The 22,582-nt window shown below is 40.5% G+C and overlaps 1 long non-coding RNA gene across 1 annotated transcript in view; it reads right to left on the reverse strand.

The window, feature by feature from the left end:
* Positions 1–18,940, reverse strand: part of LOC143776426 (uncharacterized) — a 124,016-nt gene extending 105,076 nt beyond the window's left edge. Inside the window, exons 1-2 of the long non-coding RNA XR_013215825.1 lie at positions 18,810–18,940; positions 17,590–18,428 (exon numbers count right to left, since the gene is read on the reverse strand). This is a non-coding gene — a long non-coding RNA (uncharacterized LOC143776426). The remainder of the gene's footprint in view (positions 1–17,589; positions 18,429–18,809) is intronic.
* Between the last annotated feature and the right edge of the window lie 3,642 nt (positions 18,941–22,582).

A 22,582-nucleotide genomic window follows, 5' to 3' on the forward strand; every position in this document is an offset into this window, starting at 1 on the left:
ACGGAGGATTAACATCTGTACTAGTGTCAAGAGACAATCTTAAATTATGTCCGGAAACGTAGAAAGAGCCAGGTATGCGGATTACCAACTATAAGACTATAGTTGTTGTTATCATTCTGTAACAATTAAGCCCAGTACCTACAGAGACTTACCTGTATGAACTTCTTGCATATTCTTGAACTTTTTATCAGCCCGGAAACACTAAATCAAAGCTCCGGAAAGACTGCTTTGTGAACTTTGCTTCCTAGTACCTTCAAGGATAGAACTGTATTAATGGACGCTATTTGAAGTGACTTTTTACAGAATTCCATTTTTTTTTTGTTTCTTTAAATGTGGTTTTTGTAACTTTTCATTTTTAAGACTCTGTACATATCAATTGTTATTTCAAAATGTTATCGTCCCACAGTCCCGGAGTACTGTTCTTAACTAAGGGGGAATGTGGCGCCCCTAGGGGTATTTGCCACAAAAATAGTTATTGACACCAAATACAAATATTAAAATAGCAAGACTGCACTACCATCTCCGACCAGAATGGGGAGCTCCAGAGACTCCCCTTGATCTATTCTGGTCTGAGAAAAGGATGGGCAGTTGGGTTGAGGAACTGAAAGTGAGAGGTCGTATAACTGAACTCCTAACAGCCCTATAACGGACTATAGGCCCGTAATACCCATAGTAGGAAAAGAGGAATAGAGAAAAAGGACATTGTGAGAACCGGGTAGCAATAACCTCTACCCAGAATAGGCGCAGAGATGGATACCGGATCCATGGCTATATTCATTATACATAATACAGCAACCGGAAGGAAGTGAGGTGATATCAGCTTCACCAGGGTAAGACGCAGCAACAGACACAGAGTTCAGCGGTACTCCCAGAGGGTGTAAGCCGACAAAAAAGGACTCGGGTTGTCCGTCGAACCAGAGTACAGAAGAGACAGATTGGGTCGGCAGCCAGTTCACAAACAGCAGCAGGGCCATACAGAAACTGTGCATAATAAGAGGTGGAAATCCTGACAGGGTCAAAGTAATTCAGAGTTCTTAAACAGACTCCGGTGACAGTATTGGTTGCAAATCCCTCTTTGTTGAAGTAAACTGGTTAAACGTTTCAGTGCCTCAGTCTTTCATTTGGACAATAACCATCGATCCAGGATCGGGGTCATCACAGCCGAGAGGACCTGCTGCTGATCAAGTAAGTGTCTGTTCCTTCATGATATCCCTTACATTGTGCATCGCCTGAGGCCACAGCACCGGGTCAAGCCACTAGTGACATCCCCCTCAAGAGACGGACCTCATTGATCTTGTGCTGGGTACCTCGGTCTCCCGGGCGTCACACATTTATCACCCACTCCTGGTTTTGGCTTACAAATACTGATGAAAAATCCTGACCAAATCCTGATGCAATCCTGAACGTGGACACATACCCTAATTGTTCCACTCCTGGTTTTGGCTTACAAATACTGATGAAAAATCCTGACCAAATCCTGATGCAATCCTGAACGTGAACACATACCCATAGGGTATGTGTCCACGTTCAGGATTGCATCAGGATTTTCCATCAGTATTTGTAAGCCAAAACCAGGAGTGGAACAATTAGAGGAAAAGTATAATAGAAACATATGCTCCACTTAAGCATTTATCACCCACTCCTGGTTTTGGTTTACAAATACTGATGGAAATACTGACCAAATCCTGATGCAATCCTGAACGTGGACACATACCCTAACAGGTATCTTCACACTCAGGAAAAATTGCACAACAAATTGTATGGAACAATTTTTCCTTTTATCCTTATGAAAATGCAAAATTTGGAGCTAAAAAAGATTTACCTTTGAAAAATGTGATTTTTTTTATTTTCACAGCACTACATTACAAACTTATGTGAAGCACCTGGGGGTTCAAGGTGTTTAAAACACATCTAGATAAGTTCCCAAAGGGGTCTATTTTCCAAAATGGTGTCACTTATGGGAGGTTTCCACTGTTTAGGCACATCAGGGGCTCCCTGCTAATTATTCCAGTAAATTCCCTTCCAAGCCCTGCCATGTGCCCAAACAGTTGTTGTCCTCCACATATTGGTTATCGACATGCTCAGAATAAATTGCACAACAAATTGTATGGTCCATTTTCTCCTGTTACCCTTGCAAAAGTAAAAAAAAATAGGTCTAAAGGAAAATGTTTGTGAAAGAAAAGTAAATGTTTATTTTTTCCTTCAACATTCCAAAAATTCCTGTGACGCACCTGAAGGGTTAATAACATTTTTGAATGTGGTTTTGAGTATCTTCAGGGGTGCAGTTTTTAGGAAGGTGTCACTTTTGAGTATGTTCTGCCATATAGGCCCTCAAAGTCACTTTAAATGTGATGTGGTCTCTAAAAAAATGGTTTTGCAAATTTTGTTGTAAAAATACGAAATTGCTGGTCAACTTTTAACCCTTATAAATACCTAATAAAAAAATGACGTTTCAAAAATTGTGCTGTAGACATATGAGAAATGTTATTTATTAACTATTTTGTGCGATATAACACTCTGATTTAAGGGCATAAAAATTAAAACATTTTTGCCAAATTTCCATTGTTTTTACAAGTTAATGCAAGTCATATCAAAGAAATTTTACCACTATCATGAAGTACAATATGTCGGGATAAAACATTCTCAAAATCAGTGGGGGTCCATTGAAGCGTTCCAGAGTTATGACCTCATAAACTGACAGTGGTCAGAATTGTAAAAATTGGCCTGGTCAGGAAGGTGAAAATGGGCTTCAGGGTGAAGGGTTTAAAGCACTCAAACATATTAGATGAAAGCTGGCCAAAGCTACTGATTTGGATGGGATCAGCCATCCATGTGATGTGTCTGGGTATTCTACAACAGATAATGTTGAGGTAGAGTAGAATCAGGGAGTTGAAATTTCAATTCTCGATCCATTTGTTTTCAGGAGAGATAAGTCGCTGCCAACAGGCTCCAGCAGCAGCTTTTTCTTCTCTTTCTCTTGGAGTGTAAAGAGTTTGCTGTTCGGCCAAATAGTAAACTCAAGTATCCAGCCTTAGTCATGTAAAAATGAGTTAAAATAGTGATGTAGGATTACTTAATACTTAATTTTAGTAATGTAATTGTGAGGGTGGGGAGGATGTCATTCCACTCCTCTAACAACTCCTGACTTTTAAATGTAGGAGAATGCATTTTACTGTACTGTATTTTATTGTTATCTTCCTGTAGCTGCAGTTCCTGTTTAGCTGGGTATCACAGGGTTAACTGTAAGACCGGCCTATAGGGGAAAGGAGGATTGGGAATCTCCAGGTTAGTTGTCCAGGAAGTAAAGTGAGTTTGTAAAGAAAGAAAAAGAAGTTAGGACACCGTCAGAAAACGTGATCTTTACCGAGTGTGAAGTGAGTTCATAAAGAGAGAGAAAAAAGTTAGGACACCCTCAGAAAAGGTGATCTTTACCAGGTGTGTGTGGGCAAAGAGAGCAGGAAGCTGAAGAAACACTGAGAGGAAAACCACACAGTGGCAGCAGTCTTCTGTAATCAGGCAAGTCTGGAAAATATTCAGCCAGGAGCTTTTGGGAGATCTCTAAGGGACTCTGGAGTACATGCTAGTGTCTGCCAGGTCTTGTAAGCTGCCATCAGGAAGACAGATTCAGCAAGGATGGGGGTGTGCTGAGTAAGGCTACTTTCACACTAGCGTCATGCACTGCTCGTCGCAATGCGACGTTGCGGTGCACCGACGCAAACTGTGAAAGCGCCGCACAACGGTGGCAGCGGATGTATTTTTACAACGCATCCGCTGCCCCATTGTGAGGTGTGGGGAGGCGTTGGTGGAGTTCCGGCCGCGCATGCGCGGTCGGAAAAGATGGTCACGACGCACAAAAAAAGTTACATGTAACGTTTTTTTGTGGCGACGGTCCGACGCAACACGACGCAACCGTTGCACGACGGTTGCGACGTGTGGCAATGCGTCGCACTGCAACGCTAATGCAAGTCTATGGAGAAAAAACGCATCCTGCAAGCACTTTTGCAGGATGCGTTTTTTCTACAAAACGACGCATAGCGACGTGCAGTGCACGACGCTAGTGTGAAAGTAGCCTTAGGTAACAGCAAGTGATGCATCATTGCTCAGTTCACAAGAAGTAAGCTGAAGGATAGTGCCACAGAAACAAGACTGTTTAAAGTGGCGCAAAGTGGGAAACAAAATGGAGGTTCCCGACTTAATCTGCTGTACTATAATGGTCCCTATTTCAGCAACAGTGACACTGTTAGTATCCATCGAAAATGTACCCCTTTTTTATGTAAAAAAACAAAACAATATTATCTCCTGTTACTCTCTGGGCGCAAGCCTGATTGCTAGTAAACAGGACTTTGTTGTATTGGTCCTTGTGGGGTCTCTGCGTGACCGACCAGAGCTGGAAGATGCTCTTAACTGAAACACACACTGAAACTGAACCCCATTTTTTTTTGGGGGGGGAACAGAGTGCGGAAAACTCACAAAATTCACCCCTCACCCCCCTAAAACACACATGATAAAGGCATCCGCTGAAACGCGTAGTTTTAGGGGGGTGAGGGATGAATTTTTTGTCTCTATATGTAACGTTTTGATTCATTAAATATCAAGTTTTTTTTGCAAAAACTCTACTACTGTTCCTCCAACGCTCGCTGAAAAAACTCTTCTTGTTTGGATACAGCTGTGCTTAGTTTGGACTGAACTACATCCGTGCTGGAGCGTCTTAAACGGCCATCATAGTGGTGAGCTGAAATTTAATAATTTTTTTTCCTATTAATATAGGAGTCAGGACTTGGTCTGATAATATATTGATCTGGTCTGGGGTCTGATATTGAAGAGGCTGCCCAGTCTAAAATGACTTTATGTGACTGCATCTCTGTGTGCTGTGAGAATATGCGATAGGCATGCTACAGCCAGAATCACTAGACTATTCCCAACGCACTGGATATAAGTGTATTGTGTGAGGCTGGGAACTGCAGTCATGTGACCGCAAGTATGCGCTATGAATACTCATGACCAGAATCCGACTAGACTGTTTCTGGCCTTGCACAATACACTTGTTTTAAGCATGCTGAAGCAGTCTGGTCGGATTTTGATCAGAGTATGCATATCATATAATTGTGGTCACATGAACAACACTGACACAAGAGAATCCTCACAGCACTTTTGCATTTGGGCATCATGGAATGTGGCTATGTGCAATATATCTGGCTAATATCTCAACAGTTGTCTAATATAAATTAATTTCATTTGAACAATTTTTTGTGGGTTTTTAGTGGAGGTGGGGTACTGCTATGAGCTGGTATTGCTAAAAATGATCTAGTTGGACCTATTCAAGTGGAAGATTGCATAAAAAAAAACTCTCAACCTACTGCCAGTTTTTAGAAGACTGTTTCTTCAAGCAGTGGTTCAGTAAAAGATCTGTATTTTTCACTAAAACCATGATTTTTATGGGGCAAAATACTTCTTTGCATGCATCAAAGTACTCCACAGGCTAGCCAGTAATGGACTTCAAGAGAAGCTGTTATGTCCTCTAACATTTTTAACCTACAAATATGGGGTTAATCTGTGGGTTAATAGTGTTCTAAACCTGTCGGCACACTGAGAACCCAGCCACCGGAAAAAAATTACTTTTTTTCCTCCCGTGAACTTATGGCTTTCAGTCACAGCACAGCTTCCATGATTGCTCAGAACACAGTGAGCAGCAGCTATAACCATACCCCGGCACTGACTGACAGCTGACTAAGCAGAACATCAATGCATTTACTCAATTGTGATTTTTCATGTAATACTAAGTAATGTATATACTGTATATTGTTGATAGGAGCTGTCACTGTGACAAACAAGTTATGCACTTTTGGTCCAGAGCCTAAAATTGTATTGAATTCAGAGTAGAAGAGCTGACCCAATGGCCACAATAAATTTTAAAGTGTTATTAATTACCATCTGAATTATGTATGATATGTCAAAAGTAAATGTCATAAAAATCCATTTACAAGAATTTCACTAATTGGGAGAACTTCTACTTCGGCAAAAAAATCCTCTTTCCCCTGTCTCGCACCAGAAAGTGCATGAGCTTGTAGTAAAATCTCCATTGTAGTTTATGTTGATAAAACCTAGTGCTTTACTACTCCCATAAAACCACAGTGAAGATATCTACATACATTCATGACCACCTCTCCACCTAACCAACTTTTTTGTAGATGACTCACAGGTGTTAGGACATTCCCATTATGTGGAAATATTGGGATTTAAGAGATGGCCACACTTGACATCACAAGTCCTAACTCATGCTTGTCTCGCCTACAGGCCTGTCCTCTGCCCTCTGACATGAAATACTTGTGAGAATCTGCATAGAGTTCAGGATTTCCGTGTCTAGATGGTTTGGAGTCGCACAAAATGGCACTGCAAACCAATGTGGCAGCTAGGTCTTCATTGTATGCACTGCTGATTTAGAAGATTCGGGATTGAAAATTGATTTAAGATTCTGGTAGTCTGTTAGAGCTCGGATTTGGGGTCTGTTTATTTGACTTGGATGCTTATTTACCTGTAAGAAATAGTTTAGGTGTCCTATCTGGGATCTTAAAATATTTCAGGGATTTGAATTCATTTTAGAGCTCGGACTGGGGCCTAAATTAATTTTGATGTCTGGTTTTGTGGTCTAAAGCAGTGTGTCACAAAATGTGAGCATGCACAGCTGGGGTGGCAGTTTTTATAGAAATGATAAGCTATACAGGCATTTGTATGACTGCAGCAATTTCTGGTCTAGCAATATAAAAGTCCCATTTTTAACTTTTTATTAAATGTGTGAAACCCATTGAGTTTCTCCTAAAGCTCTTCCTATAGGGGGGTTTGCACCTCATTGCAAGGTGCCTGAAATCCTTGGACTGCCAAAACTGGACCTCCTTTTGACCTGATTGCAACAATCTCCCTTGGAACCATTGAATGCAGGCACAGTGAGTAAACTATTGTGTTACCAATACTTCAGTTTCAATTTTTTCAGAATTTTTATAACCGTTTGCACTCCGTCTTTAACCCCTTTCTGACCTCGGACAGGATAGTACGTCCGAGGTCAGAACCCCCGCTTTGATGCGGGCTCCGGCGGTAAGCCTGCATCAAAGCCGGGACGTGTCAGCTGTTTTGTACAGCTGACATGTGCCTGCAATAGCAGAGGGTGGAATCGCGCTCCACCCGCTGCTATTAATTAGTTAAATGCCGCTGTCAAACGCTGACAATGGCATATAACTATCACTCACGACCATCAGGCCGGAAATACTCGCATCGCTGACCCCGTCATGTGATCGGGGGTCAGCGATGCATCGGCATAACAAGCAGAGGTCTATTGAAGACCTCTATGGTTGTTGATGCCGGATTGCTGTGAGCGCCACCCTGTGGTCGGCGCTCATAGCAATGCTGTAATTCAGGTACATAAAAGCGATTTGAGCATCGCTCCTATGTAGCAGAGCCGATCAGGCTATGCCAACTTCTAGCCTCCCATGAAGGCTATTGAAGCATGGCAAAAGTAAAAAAAAGTTTAAAGAAATATGAAAAAAAATAAATAAATAAAAGTTTAAATCATCCCCCTTTTGCCCCATTCAATATAAAACAATAAAAAAACAAATATACACATATTTGGTATCGCTGCATTCAGAATCACCCAATCTCTCAATAAAAAAGGATTAACCTGATCGCTAAACGGCGTAGCGAAAAAAAAAATTAGAAACGCCCGAAATACATTTTTTTGGTCACTGCAACATTGAATTAAAATGCAATAATGGGTGATCAGAGGAATGTATCTGCACCAAAATCGTATCATTAAAAACACCAGCTTGTCACGCAAAAAATAAGCCCTCACCGACCCCAGATCATGAAAAATGGAGATGCTACGGGTATCGTAAAATTGTGCAATTTTTATTTTTTTTTTTAGCAAAGTTTGGAATTTTTTTACCACTTAGATAAAAAAGATACTATACATATTTAGTGTCTATGAACTCATAATGACCTGAAGAATCAAAATGGCAGGTCAGTTTTAGCATTTAGTGAACTTTGCAAAAAAGCCAAACAAATTGCACTTTTTTTGCAATTTCACCGCACTTGGAATTTTTTTCCTGTTTTCTAGTACATGACATGCTAAAACCAATAAAAGAACAACTTGTTCCGCAAAAAATAAGCCCTCACATGGCCATATTCATAGAAAAATAAAAAAGTTATGGCTCTGGGAAGTAGGGGAGCGAAAAACGCAAAACCGAAAAAAAGCTGGGGTTAAGGACCACAAATATGGACATTTGAACATCTGTATGTTATCAGTGAGACAAGTACCGATGCCTGGGAAAACCAGTACAATTAGCGTTGTTCCCAGATGCTGGGTGCTGAATGCAGTTCTCATGATTCTCACCTGGTCTCCCTGCGATCAGAGACTAGGTGACGATGATGAGAATTGAAGTCAGCACCCACTGTCTTTGTAGAGTGGATTAAATAAATAAATTCTAAAAAGGCGTGGGGCCCCCCTTAATTTTCATAACCAGCTGAGGGAAAGCCGATGGCTAGGGACTGATGCTAATATTCTTGGAAGGGGCTATTAATATCAGCTCACAGTTGTTTGCTTAGCCTTTATTGGCTATTATAGGGGAGACCCCCCAAAAAATGACGTGGGGTCACCTCTATATTTACTAAACAGCAAAGGCTAAACAGACAGATGCGGACTGGTATTAATAGCTTGGGAAGGGGCCATGTATATTGGCCCCGTCCCAGACTAAGAACATCCACCATCTGCTGCCCCAGAAATGGCGTATTCATTAGATGTGCACTTAGCCTCCGCTCTTCCCATTTTACTGCTGTAAAAGACTGTCGGAGAGTTTTTATTTCAAATAAAGGACTTTGTGTATTTATTTCAATAAAATGACTTTATTCTGTCTGTGTCTTTATAAATTTGACTATGGGGTTAGTAATAGAGATGTCTTATAGATGAAAGGGGGCATTATCTATGGCCTCTTCCTAAGCTGTTATTTTCAGCCCACAGCTGTCTGTTTAGCCTTTGTTGGTTAGTAAATATAAGGTGGACCCCACATCATTTTTTCTGGTGTGGTCTCCCCTATAATAACCAGTAAAGGCTACACAGACAGATGTGAGTGGGTATTAATAGCCTGGGTATCTTTATGGCTATTGGACACTTCCAAGAATATTAACATCAGCCCCCAGCTGTCATCTTTCCCCAGCTGGTTCTGAAAATTAAGGGGGACCCCATCACATTTCATTTATTTATTTACAAAATAAATATAAAGTACAGCAAAATAAGCATGCAAAGCACTGATTAGAAATCACTGACATACAAGTCTGTCTCTCTATCTTTCCTCTATCATGTTCCTCATCGCTATCTATCTCCATCTTTGATACATGACACTTTTTAATTCACCATTTCTATTCACCATTTTGCTCCATACTTGTCACACTGACGGCACATTGTCTCTTTAAAGAGGAAGAGGACTATAGAACTCTAATGCCACCTATAAGAAGGAGCAATCCTACACATCAATATTGACTCTGTAATGAGCATTTTCACATGACTTAGGATAAAAGTCAAAGCCCAAAATCTTAATTTGCATCCACTGTGTTTCAGGGGTACTGCTCCTAGTCAGTGCAAAGTGTGAAATCTGGTTTGAGTGGGCAAGACGCGACTGCCCGGGATCCAAAGGGTAAAGTTTCTTCTTGGAAGAGAGTGACATGTCAAGCCTGAAATCCCGAGGTGAGGAGACTTTTAAACCGCAATGCTTAGCACACCGACATCATACGGACACACGGATGTCACGTGTACATATGGATGGCATATGGACACTGACCATGGATCTCACCTGTACTGGCTTTTCCAGTACAGGAATCACCAGTATGTGTGAAGGGGGCCTTACCTAGGGGGCTCTGTGACAGATAATTGGTGGTCCAAACAAGACAATCTCTGTTAAGCCTTTGCCGGTGTTTGAATTTTGTGTGTATCATTTGTGGTCTACCATATGTATGAATGTGTCTTTAGATGTATAACTGACGGTTGAATGATGGTTGAATGAACAGTGAATAAACTGACAAGTAATCAACCTTGCCCAGTATTTCTGATCAGCCATTCAGAGGATTGTTATAGGCTGTCTTCATTTTCTATATAACTGTTATATCTGGAATAATAGTGTTGCAAACTATGAGGATCCTTGAAAATGGAGGTGAATGATTTTTGAGTGACTAATAAGTGTCTACAGTCTCTGAATGATAAGGGATCCCATTCTGAAGACAATTAAAATGTAAACTGAGAAGCATGTTAATGTAAGCATATTCATGGTATGTCTGTCGAGGTACCGGTAAAAGTTTGACAAGTCCTTGTGTAAATTAATATAGGGTTCTTCTTTTTTTTAGATTGTGATCGAGGTCTAACATTTTTGTAGGGTCTGATATAGCAGTACTATTTAGGTGTGAAGTAGAACCATATTTTTTTTATATCTGTGATATACAAGCAATCATGCTTTATATGTACTGTCAATGATAACTGGAACTTTAGTTTTGCCTCTGTATGGCATAAAATAATGGGGATCTATCACAGGACATCTGAATAAGGAAGTGGTTTTCTGAAAAAAAAAACATTTATATGTAGATAGATAGATAGATAGATAGATAGATAGATATGTTCATTCATTGTTTAAGATGGGTGATTACTTGCTCAGTTCAGTGCTTGGCTCTCTCTAGCAGTCCCATAGACAATAAATTTGATGGTGGAGCTCATGCATGGTCAGCAGAGATTTCCAACAGTTGGCAAGTTATCACCTATTCTATGGATAAGTAATAACTTGCTGAGATGGAAATAATCCTTTCAGTTGTAAAGTTGTAGGTGTGAATCTAAGAGGTGGGGGGTAAATCCACAATGGATCTTTGCCCCAGATAAATGGAAGCTTAGCTACAGATCTACTTTATATCATTGGAGTGATATTGTTTGCATGAAACACGACTCAAGCAATAATTTTACTAAACTTATAATATTATTTACACCACATTAAAAATGTTTAGGTATTCCTGATTCTACTTTGCCAAGTTGTGAAACATAATCAGTTGATGACATATCTGTTGCCTATAATCATCTTCCCACCATGACTGATGTCTAAATCATCTGACCCCTGCTGAACCTTTAAATGTGACCAACTTCAACTGTGAGAGGAGAGGCAGAATCTAAAAGTAAAAACCAGAAAATCACATTGCATGATTTTTAAATAAATAAATTGCATCTTACTGCATGAAATAAGTATTTGATCGCCTACCAACCAACAAGAATTCTGGCTCTCACAGACCTGTTATTTTTCTTTCTTTTAAAAACCCTCCTACTCTGCACTTCTAACCTGTATTAGTTGCATCTGTTGGAACTCATTACCTGCATAAAAGACACCTGTCCATACACTCAATCACTCACACACCAACCTCTCCACCATGGCCAAGACTAAAGTGGTGCCTAAAAACACCAGAGACCTTGTAAATCTGCACAAGGCTGGAATGGCGAACAGAACAATAGGCAAGCAGCTTGGTGAGAAGGCAATAATGTTTAGAAATTGGAAGAAACACAAGATGACTGTCAATCTTCCTCGGTTTGGGGCTGCATGCAAGATCTCACCTTGTGAGAAAGGTCAGAAATCAGCCCAGAACTGTATGAGAGGACCTGGTCAATGCTGGTACCACAGTCTCAAACATTACCATTAGTAATGACCTACACCTTCATGGATTAAAATCCTGCAGGGCATGCAAGGTCCCCCTGGTCATGCCAGCATATATCCAGGCCTGTTTGAAGTTCACCAACGACCATTTGAATGATCCAGAGGACCAAAATAAAACTTTTTGGTATCAACTCCATTGGCCGTGTTTGGAGGAAGAAGGATTAGTACAATCTAAAGAACAGCATCCAAACCGTGAAGCATGGTGGGGGAAGCATCATACTTTGGAGGTGCTTTTCTCTAGAGGACAGGACGACTGCACCATATTGAAGGGAGGATGGATGGGGTAATGTATTGCAAGATTTTTGCCAACAACCTCCTTCCCTTAGTAAGAGCATTGAAGTTGGGCCGAGGCTGGGTCTTCCAGCATGACAATGACCCAAAACACACAGCCAGGGCAACTGAGTGGCTCCGTAACAAGCATTTCAAGATCCTGGATTGGCCTACCCCAGGGCCGGACTGGCCATTGGGCAGTTCTGGCAAATGCCAGAAAGGCCGGTGGCAGTCGTGGGCCGCTCGCCAGTGCCGACTCACCCCCCCACCGCCGCCGACTCACCCCCTGCCAGCGCCGCAGCATTCAACTATACCGGCGTCTATGACGCCGGTACAGTTGAATGCAATGATGGAAGAGAGAGCGTCTGCTGATGCTCCCTCTCCCATAATTTCCCGCTCTGCCTGGCGCTGACACTGCGGGTGCGCGATGATGTCATATCATCGCACACCTGCTGTGTGACTGGGCAGACTGCAGCTGCTGCGACCGGAGCCAGGAGCAGCGCTGGGCACGAGGAGAGGTGAGGAGAGTGTTTTTTTTGTTTTTTTTTAAATATATCACTGAGTGATAACTGGATTGTGGGGCTATTGGGGGGCTGCATTACATTCTATGGGGCTGTGCTGTATTACATTCTATGGGGGCTGGCTGCATTACATTCTATGGGGGGTGTGCTGTATTACATTCTATGGGGGCTGTGCTGCATTACATTCTAATGGGGCTGTGCTGCATTACATTCTAATGGGGCTGTGCTGCATTACAATCTATGGGGGCTGGCTGTATTACATTCTATGGGGGCTGTGCTGTATTGCATTCTATGGGGGCTGTGCTGCATTACATTCTATGGGGGCTGTGCTGTATTAAATTCTATGGGGGCTGTGTTGCATTACATTCTATGGGGGCTGTGCTGTATTATATTCTATGGGGGTTGTGCTGCATTACATTCTAATGGGGCTGTGCTGCATTACAATCTATGGGGGCTGGCTGTATTACATTCTATGGGGGCTGTGCTGTATTGCATTCTATGGGGGCTGTGCTGCATTACATTCTATGGGGGCTGTACTGTATTACATTCTATGGGGGCTGTGCTGCATTACATTCTATGGGGGCTGTGCTGTATTACATTCTATGGGGGTTGTGCTGCATTACATCCTATGGGGGCTGGCTGCATTACATTCTATGGGGGCTGGCTGCAATAAAATTCTATGGGGGCTGTGCTGCATTACATTCTATGGGGGCTGTGCTGCATTACATTCTATGGGGGCTGTGCTACATTACATTCTATGGGGGCTGGCTGTATTACATTCTATGGGGGCTGTGCTGCATTACATTCTATGGGGGCTGTGCTGCATTACATTTTATGGGGGATGTGCTGTATTACATTCTATGGGGGCTGGCTGTATTACATTTTATGGGGGCTGTGCTGTATTACATTCTATGGGGGCTGGCTGTATTACATTCTATGGGGGCTGTGCTGCATTACATTCTATGGGGGCTGGCTGCATTACATTCTATGGGGGCTGTGCTGCATTACATTTTATGGGGGCTGGCTGTATTAAATTCTATGGGGGCTGTGCTACATTACATTCTATGGGTGCTGGCTGCAATACATTCTTTGGGGGCTGTGCTGCATTACATTCTATGGGGGCTGTGCTGCATTACATTCTATGGGGGCTGTGCTGCATTACATTCTATGGGGGCTGTGCTACATTACATTCTATGGGGGATGGCTGCATTACATTCTATGGGGGCTATGCTGCATTACATTCTATGGGGCAGTGCTGCATTACATTCTATGGGGGCTGTGCTGCATTACATTCTATGGGGGCTGGCTGCATTACATTCTATGGGGGCTGGCTGCATTACATTCTATGGGGGCTGTGCTGCATTACATTCTATGGGGGCTGTGCTGCATTACATTCTATGAGGGCTGTGCTGTATTACATTCTATGGGGGCTGTGCTGCATTACATTCTATGGGGGCTGTGCTGCATTACATTCTATGGGGGCTGGCTGCATTACATTCTATGGAGGAGGGCTGTATTACATTCTATGGGGTGCTGTATTATATTCTATGGAAGGGCTACATTATATTCTATGGGGGGCTGCATTATGCTCTATGAGGGGGCTACTATATATTATATATGCAGGGGCTGCATTATACTATATGAGGGAGCTGCATTATATTCTCTGGGGGTTACATTATACTCAGGTGGCTACAATATATTCTGTGGCATGGCTGCGTTATACTCTGGGGTGGCATCATTATACTATATGTGGGCTGCATCCTGTATCGAGGATTATGGGAAATACATTGTACTATATGAAGGACTATGGGGTGCATTATACTATGGGAAGTGAATTGTACTACATGGATGACAATGGCGGGGCATTATACTATATGGAGCACTATGAGGAATGTATTATACTATTTGGAGGACTGAGGAGTGTATTACTATATGGAGGAATTGCAGTGTATTTTAATATATGGAGGTCTATGAGGAGTGTATTATACTATATGGAGGACTATGTGGAGTGTATAATACTATATGGAGGACTGAGGAGTATATTATACTATATGGAGGACTGAGGAGTGTATTATACTATATGGAGGACTGAAGAGTGTATTATATTATATGGAGAACTGAGGAGTGTATTATACTATATGGAGGATTGAGGTGCACATTATAATATATGGAGGACTATGAGGTGTATTATACTAAACAAGCAAAATGCTCCCTATTCATCAAGTGATTGGATTGTTTATGTGGGAACAGAAATCCTTGTTCTCAGTAGCACATCGCCAGTGTAAACTGTAGATGTGCTGCTGATAACATGACACTGTATGGGGACAGATTGATCTAATTGTGATTGCTCTGTTCCCTTCATTCTTTCTCAGTTGGTGTAAAGAGGCCGGGAAACAAGCGAACGACTTCACTATTGTCGATCACACTCGTTTAGTGGCCTGAGATCAGCGCATGTAAATACAGCAGAAATGCTTCACAGGGAGACCAGGCAAGGATGATGACAGTTGTAGTTAGAACCCGGCGCCTGTGAATAGCGCTAACTCTACTGCTTTTCCCAGCCGCCAGAGCATTTAATTCTGGTATGTGTAATGATTTTTAGGGTTGATGTCAGCTGCGTAATGTCAGCTGCTATCAATCCCTGGTGTAAGTAATGGAGAGGTGTCTATCAGACACCCCCACTACTAGCCCAGACGTGGCGAGACCCAGCGACTCTGAAGAGCGGTGACGGTAGTAACAGTACCGCTTTTCACAGTCGCCGAGCTCAGCGCAAGACCCGGAATATCTGAAGAGCGGTGACGTTACTGATGTCACCGCTCTACAAAGTCACCGGGTCTTGTGCTGCGCAGCGGAACCAAAAGTGGCTGTAGGCAACGTTTATGGAGCATCAGAATGAGGTTCCATAGCCTTTGGTCATCTCATCCCTTCATCATCTACGAGATCCAGTTATGTAGGTAAAGTAGCGGCTTTTCTTGGTACTGCAACTAAAAGCAATAAATAGGACTGAGCTGTAATGCTGGATACAGCTGTGATTATATGTTATATAGTCGTGTTACACTCCCCTCACTTCTTGTAACCTACAAGTGTACAAAGATATTATACAGTCACCATGTGACAAATGGGCCTGTGTAACTTTAAATGCCAAGGCTGAATTTTAGTTCCAGTCCGGCCCTGGCCTACCCAGTCTCCAGACCTGAACCCAATAGAAAATCTTCGGAGGGAGCTGAAAGTCAATATTGCCCTTTCATAGCCCCGAAACCTGAAATATCTGGAGAAGATCTGTATGGAGAAGTGGATCAAAATCCCTGCTGCAGTGTGTGAAAACTTGGTCAAGAACTACAGGAAACGTCTGACCTCTGTAATTGCAAACAAAGGTTTCTGTACCAAACATTAAGTTCTGTTTTTATATTGTATCAAATACTTATTTCATGCAATAAAGTGTCATGTATCATATAATGTGATTTTCTGGATTTTTAATAAATTCTGTGTCTCACAGCTGAAGTGCATCTACGATAAAAATTATAGACTTCTCTATCTATTCTTTGTAGGTGGGAAAATTGCAAGATAAGCAGTGTAACAAATACTTTTTTCACCACTGTATGTATATATACATATGTATACGAACTATGATAAAGTAAAAGTACAAACTTCCTCCTCATAATGTGGCTGAACATTTCTGATTTTCTTATTTTTCCTGTTGTTGGTACCGCAATGATGTATATAACTGGTATGTGTTTTTCATCAGTATACACACAGTTAATGCTTGGTTACCATTTTATAATACTAGGTCTGAGTCCAAAGCTTTTAGTTACATAATACTTGACTCACTCGATAAAGGAAGATGGATTCATTTGTCTACAGAGCACATAAATGCACTTGGCCATTTTCAGTCCGTTACATTTATTGGTTTGTGGTGTCCTTTCTACAAATACTGCATAAATGAAATCCGCTATCATCTAAAAGATTCATTATTCTCCGGACACTTCAATACTGGAGAATAATGGGGGGAGTTGCTTCTCTGTAATGACATTCATTACATAATGTGAATACTTCTAGGGCACAGCAAAAAGCCCAACAGTGAAATGATGACGCCAGCTAATTAGGGATTGTCTGGCCAAAGAATGGAACATGGACTTTTTTATATATATATCTACAGTTAAACTTTTAATTTAGTGTTTTAATATTCTAAGTTTTCACTAAAAAAAATTAATTATGGAAACAATTAACCATAGTGAAGGAAAAGATCCTTGAGAAGCAGAAAAAAACAATTTATACTATGAGTGTAGAAGATCTGCATTTGTCTTGTGGCTGAACTTATCTGATACCAAGTGTTTCATTTTTGCAGGTATACATACTATATTACTCCAGGAGCTGTGCTGAAATAGTCTTTGAGAGACAAATGACAGATTCACCTCTATAAACATCTGAAAGAGCAGACAATAATGCTTCACAGATTAGTAATCAAAGTGTTAGCAGTTCATGATGACACCTTCTTATAATGTAGAGTAATGGCTGGGCAAACTTTTTCCTGGTCGCATCATCCATACATCTACGTTTGTGAGTGTGTGTACCTGGCTGTAGAATATGTTAGTACTATATGCTTCTCTAATAACAGGTTAAATAAGTAATACATCATTGCTTTTTTTCCATTAGTCAATTAAACATGCACATCATTACAAGCCAAGGAACTTTCAAAGGGCATCTTTTCACCGAAGTGACATTTACACTTGACTGGTGCTACCACGTCAGCTCTCCTCCATAGGTTTGTATATTTGTATGAACAAATGATTCCCAATTACCCTTGAACATCCTTATTACAAGCTCCACACACAGCTCAGTTTATCTTCAGCCATTAAAAGCCCACATTCTAGGCTTCATTATTACGGTCTGCATATCTAGGACACTGCAGGCAGGACACGGCAGCCCTAAATGTATCACACAGAATAAATGTCACGGCATTATTTATTTTATTTTGCCTTAGATGATGCAGATGGTATTATTAAAGCACGATTTTCCACTGCTTGGCTGCCTGGCTAAAGCAGATTTCATGTATGCAATATAAAGTCATGATCATACTGTACCTGGAGAACCTGAAGCTGGATCCTTCACAGGAGCATGACCAGGGGATCTTGCTTTGTCTTAAGATTTGTTTCCTTATTAATGGAATTGAATCCCGGATCCTTTTCACACTTTGACAGTTCTTTTACATTCTTCTCGCTTGTCATTTATAGGCTTGAGATCATATTGTTCCTTAATTCGCTGTAAACTTCTTGTTTGTTTCCGAATACATTTAGACAGCCACTAAAACAATATACTGTCTATAGTGCTTATATTTCATCGCTGTCCCAATCTCATTCACTGATGACCAGCTCAACCTTAAGATTAAGCAGAACGTAGTGGTGGTGGTAAGATTTTACATTTCAAATGCGTTTTAAGTAAAGTGCAAAATCGTTTCGAAGTCTGCCAAAAAATGAAATGAATAAATGTTACACCTCAGCAGCCATCAGACCAAAAAGATTCATCTTCTACATCTTTTTCAACATTTGTCCATAGTTTATTTCCAAAGTCAGACAAGTAGTTTAGATGGCAGAAAGAAGTTTTATCTCGGGATCATGATTCAGCTCTAAATGTTTGGATCTCTGAAGGTTTTTCTTGTATAAATAAAAGAGGGGTCCAGGCAGGAGATACCTGGTTTCCGTCCTTCAGATGTTACTTTTGCGGACAGGTTCTCATCATTCAGCATTTTTACATCAATCAGTGGCATCAGTTTCTTCTAGAATGAACCGAATGACTAGGAGAGATGAGTTGAGCTACATTTGCATGGTCCACTCCTATGAAACATCACCATGGCCTCGTGTTCCTCAAGTCTACCTGAGTTGCACACATTCAATGTCCAGAATCTTTGGTGAGTCAGTTGTTCCTAAGATTATGTACATGACACAGTAACAAAACACAAAGATACAATTGAGTACAAAGTGGAAAATGTACAAAAACGTGTATCCTATCATATCTTTACAAGACACAAGAAAATAAATAAAGCCATCGATCATTCAAACACTATTATATTAAAAAAAGCATTAAAAACAACGTATAATTCCATCAAAGCTGCAAACGCAAAAAATAATAAAAATAAAGAAAAAATAAAACAAAAAAAATTGATATAGGCTTCAAAACGACTACAGACATTAAATTTCTAAACCTTCCTATGCCATTAAGTAGAAATAAAGATGCAGTTGTATACGGAAGGCAGACATGAAGAACTAAGCTTCAAGACACTTCTCATCCAACAGGCATCACTTACATGGATCTTGAAGAATTCAGCTGATCCTTAAGATGATTCCGACCTCATCATGTTGTAGACGAAAGTAGCCTTCCCGTTAAAACAATGCTGTCTTGTCTTCCTCACTTTGAGAGTGCTGTTGTATCTCCCAGCTTGGCTCTGCTCTTCAGTCCATTGTTAGATTATCTGACGTCCTGTATAGAGAATATGTATATGGAGCGCCCTCTAGTGGTCCAAAGCCGAGATGCGCTCCACAGCGGATGAGCCTGATTCATCCCAATGGCATGAATTTAGGGACATACGGTTTTCCCTCTAGGTTATCAGGACTCATTTAATTATATTGCAGTTAGGTGTTCATCTTTGTAACGTCTGATGCACTTAATACCATTAACTGTAAGAAATTAGAAGGGTGATTTATTGAAATTCTAATGTAAAATTCATACTAAATCAGTCAAAATGTATTTTTATACACAGTTAAAGCTAGCCAATAAAAGTAATGATTCAGCACCCAATTATAAATGGCGTACATTAATGATAGTTATTGTGTCTATGGTACAAAAGAATCCCGTCTCTCCTATTAATAGGTAAGCCTATATATATTATGGAATTGTACATAAAAAGTAGATATTCTGCACTATCCCTTTAACATTAAGTGTATATGGACCAAATATGATGAAAATGTATATGTTCACAACTACTTTAGAGATTCAAGACAACTATGAAGGATCTAAAGCAAATTCCAATCACTTATAATAAGGTGCAAAAATAGAACTGTACAGAATGATAATCTCGTCCCCAAAAATATCAAAACCCTGGGCAGAAGACAAAAACCACAGGTATAATCAGAACTTAGTACTACCTTCATTTAAAATGATATAATAATCTAAAATAATATTTCCTTAATTGCTTTACCAGATCTGCACGTTGGACCTGTAATTTAATTCAGAACTTTGAGGTTTTACTAAACCAATTTTAGAAGATCATAAGTTTTTGAAGAACTTGGCTTAGTCTAGTGGAACAGCACGGGTACCAAGTATTGCAGGTGTAATGTGCACCCAATGTGTGTAAGATCCGATTTCTACAGTCGCGTATATGAGGCTGGCGAGTTCACGTCATGAGATCCGGGGCCGGTCTGTACTCAAATTGTAAAGCACAGATGTTTGAAACCAGCCTAACAATGTGACCTTACAAAGGTATTTTCAAGCTTGAAAGTTATCCCTTACGCATGGGACAGTGATCCAGAGAACCTGGTCTCTTCAGAGCCCCAACTGAATGCAGAATAGGTCGATCATGCCCATTACCTCTCCATTCAGTCTAATAAGATTGACGAAGACTAGCTGAGCTCAGTGCTCGGCTATCTACAGTGGTCCCATTAAGGCCTCCTTCAGATATTTCTCGGATAGCACACACACTTGTGATAGTCTATGGTTTCATTGACAAGCTATGATTTTCAGTCTGCAGAAAATCACCTAGATATGTTTGATCTTGATCCAAGGGTCAGACCAAAATAGGGACTACAAGGCTATGGGTCCATGAAAAGTCAGACTGCTGTTGGATGAAGTCATGACTATGACATTCATTCCACACTCAAATCAAATTCTGATCAAAATAATCTGTCCGTTTTTCTTGTATATGAGAAAACTGGGTGTCTGAATACGGCCTAAGAGTGAATGGAGCAGTAGCACGCAAGATTGACTACAGCTCCATTCAGCTGGGGCTCTGAAGAGCCCCAGTTCTCGCGTACCATGGGGCTACGACGGTTGACCCATCATCGATCGGAAAGTTATCCCCTGTCACAAAGATAAACTTGAGAATAGCATTGCAAACCTACCTCTTGACTGGTCAAGGTGAATCTGTGTTTTGGGGACAATCTGAAATAAGGGGTAACACTGGATAACTGGACACGTTGGCCCCAATTCATCATTTTCATTGTTTAATAAATATTCCTTTTTATCTTGTGACATTGATATTTTTTACTCCAAATTCTTCAAAATGCCATAGGTGGGGTTGATGAATTTTGAAAAAAAAAAAACAGTTTTTTTTAAATCTTTTTTTTTTGCCCCTTTTTAATGCAAGTCACATAATCCTATAAAATATCCGACATATTCAACCATGCAAAAATAAAATACATTTTGTAATGAGACATCAAATCTGTACGAGCACTATATAAGAGTGCTGTTATACAGCGTTTGTATATATGTTTGTATACATGTAGAGCTGTCCAATTTCTACAGTTTTTCATAGAATGTTTCCCTCAATGGCCTGCCGTACACACTGTGCATTTGTCTTGTACACCTACAGGCAGGTCATTTTTCACACTATTATCAGTATTTTATAGATGAGATATTGGCTTTTGCTCCTGATAGTCTCCATTAAATTCCACAGTAAATCCAACAGGCTCGAAACTGAAAAAAATGATGAATGATCTAAGAAAAATTCCTGAAAAATTGATGTTCCAGTGAGTGAGAGAGTTTTTACTCTGGGTGGATTTTGATTAATAGTAATCTTCACAGCTGTAAAATACAATGGCTGGGTATAGAATAATGACGGGCACTGGAGTGGCACCTTGATAAAAAATGAATGATGATACAAAATATTTTTCTTTTATTGCATCAACCCTGTAATCATGTTGTAGCAAATGTATTCTCAAGACTATTATTTTTTTTAATAAATATATATATATCTGCGCTGTAGATTGTAAGGATACAATATTTTATATATGTCACCCAACATACACTCTACCGTGGGTTGCCCAGTTGAAAATTAGTTGCTAAATTATCTCCACAGTATGTGTATTAATATTTACCGGGCGGTTGCAGTCCAAGTCTCCTGGGTTGGTATCACAGGTTGCCGCATGTATCACTGTCAGGATCTTCTGAATAGCTGAATAATAATAGTGCTTCTAACGTTCCTTCCTTTTGCTCGGGGTCAACCTGAAGACATTCAAGACAAGAAAAAAGGCGGGAAGCGACTCGCCAGCTCCTCCAGGTGGCGCTGCAGCGGGACAAGCAGCACAGCACAGAGCACACACACAACCCCGAGCAAAAGGAAGGAACGTTAGAAGCACTATTATTATTCAGCTATTCAGAAGATCCTGACAGTGATACATGCGGCAACCTGTGATACCAACCCAGGAGACTTGGACTGCAACCGCCCGGTAAATATTAATACACATACTGTGGAGATAATTTAGCAACTAATTTTCAACTGGGCAACCCACGGTAGAGTGTATGTTGGGTGACATATATAAAATATTGTATCCTTACAATCTACAGCGCAGATATATATATATATTTATTGACTTTTGGTGTTTATCTATTCCATTTTCGGACTTTTTTGGTGGTTATGTCCGTTTATCTGCAGCAGTAGGACTATTAGTGTTAACACACGGTGTGCAGCGCCCGCAGTTGTTTTTATACAGTTGTTTTTATACATTTATTATTTTTTTTACCTTGAGTGTGAATATTCTTCTATTGCCTTTAACCAGTTCAAGACTGGACCATTTGCCCGCCTTCCTGACCAGGCACATTTTTTTTTCAGACATTTAAACTGTAAAAAAAATTCTTGTTCGAATATGTATATAACTTTTGCAGCTTTTTTCATAATACATGGGGCTCAATTTTACTTATTTTCATGGGTTTTTTTACCCATATCAGGCGACATCGGTGGGAAAAAGAAGGAAATACATTTTTGTCACACTTATATTTCATTTTTTAAGACCACAAAAGACCACTGAAGTATATTTGTTTTGGTAACAATTAATATTTGACATGTTTTTCTTTTCCAATGGAGGA

This window comes from Ranitomeya variabilis, chromosome 5 (genome assembly GCF_051348905.1).
Source record: "Ranitomeya variabilis isolate aRanVar5 chromosome 5, aRanVar5.hap1, whole genome shotgun sequence".
NCBI lineage: Eukaryota > Metazoa > Chordata > Amphibia > Anura > Dendrobatidae > Ranitomeya > Ranitomeya variabilis.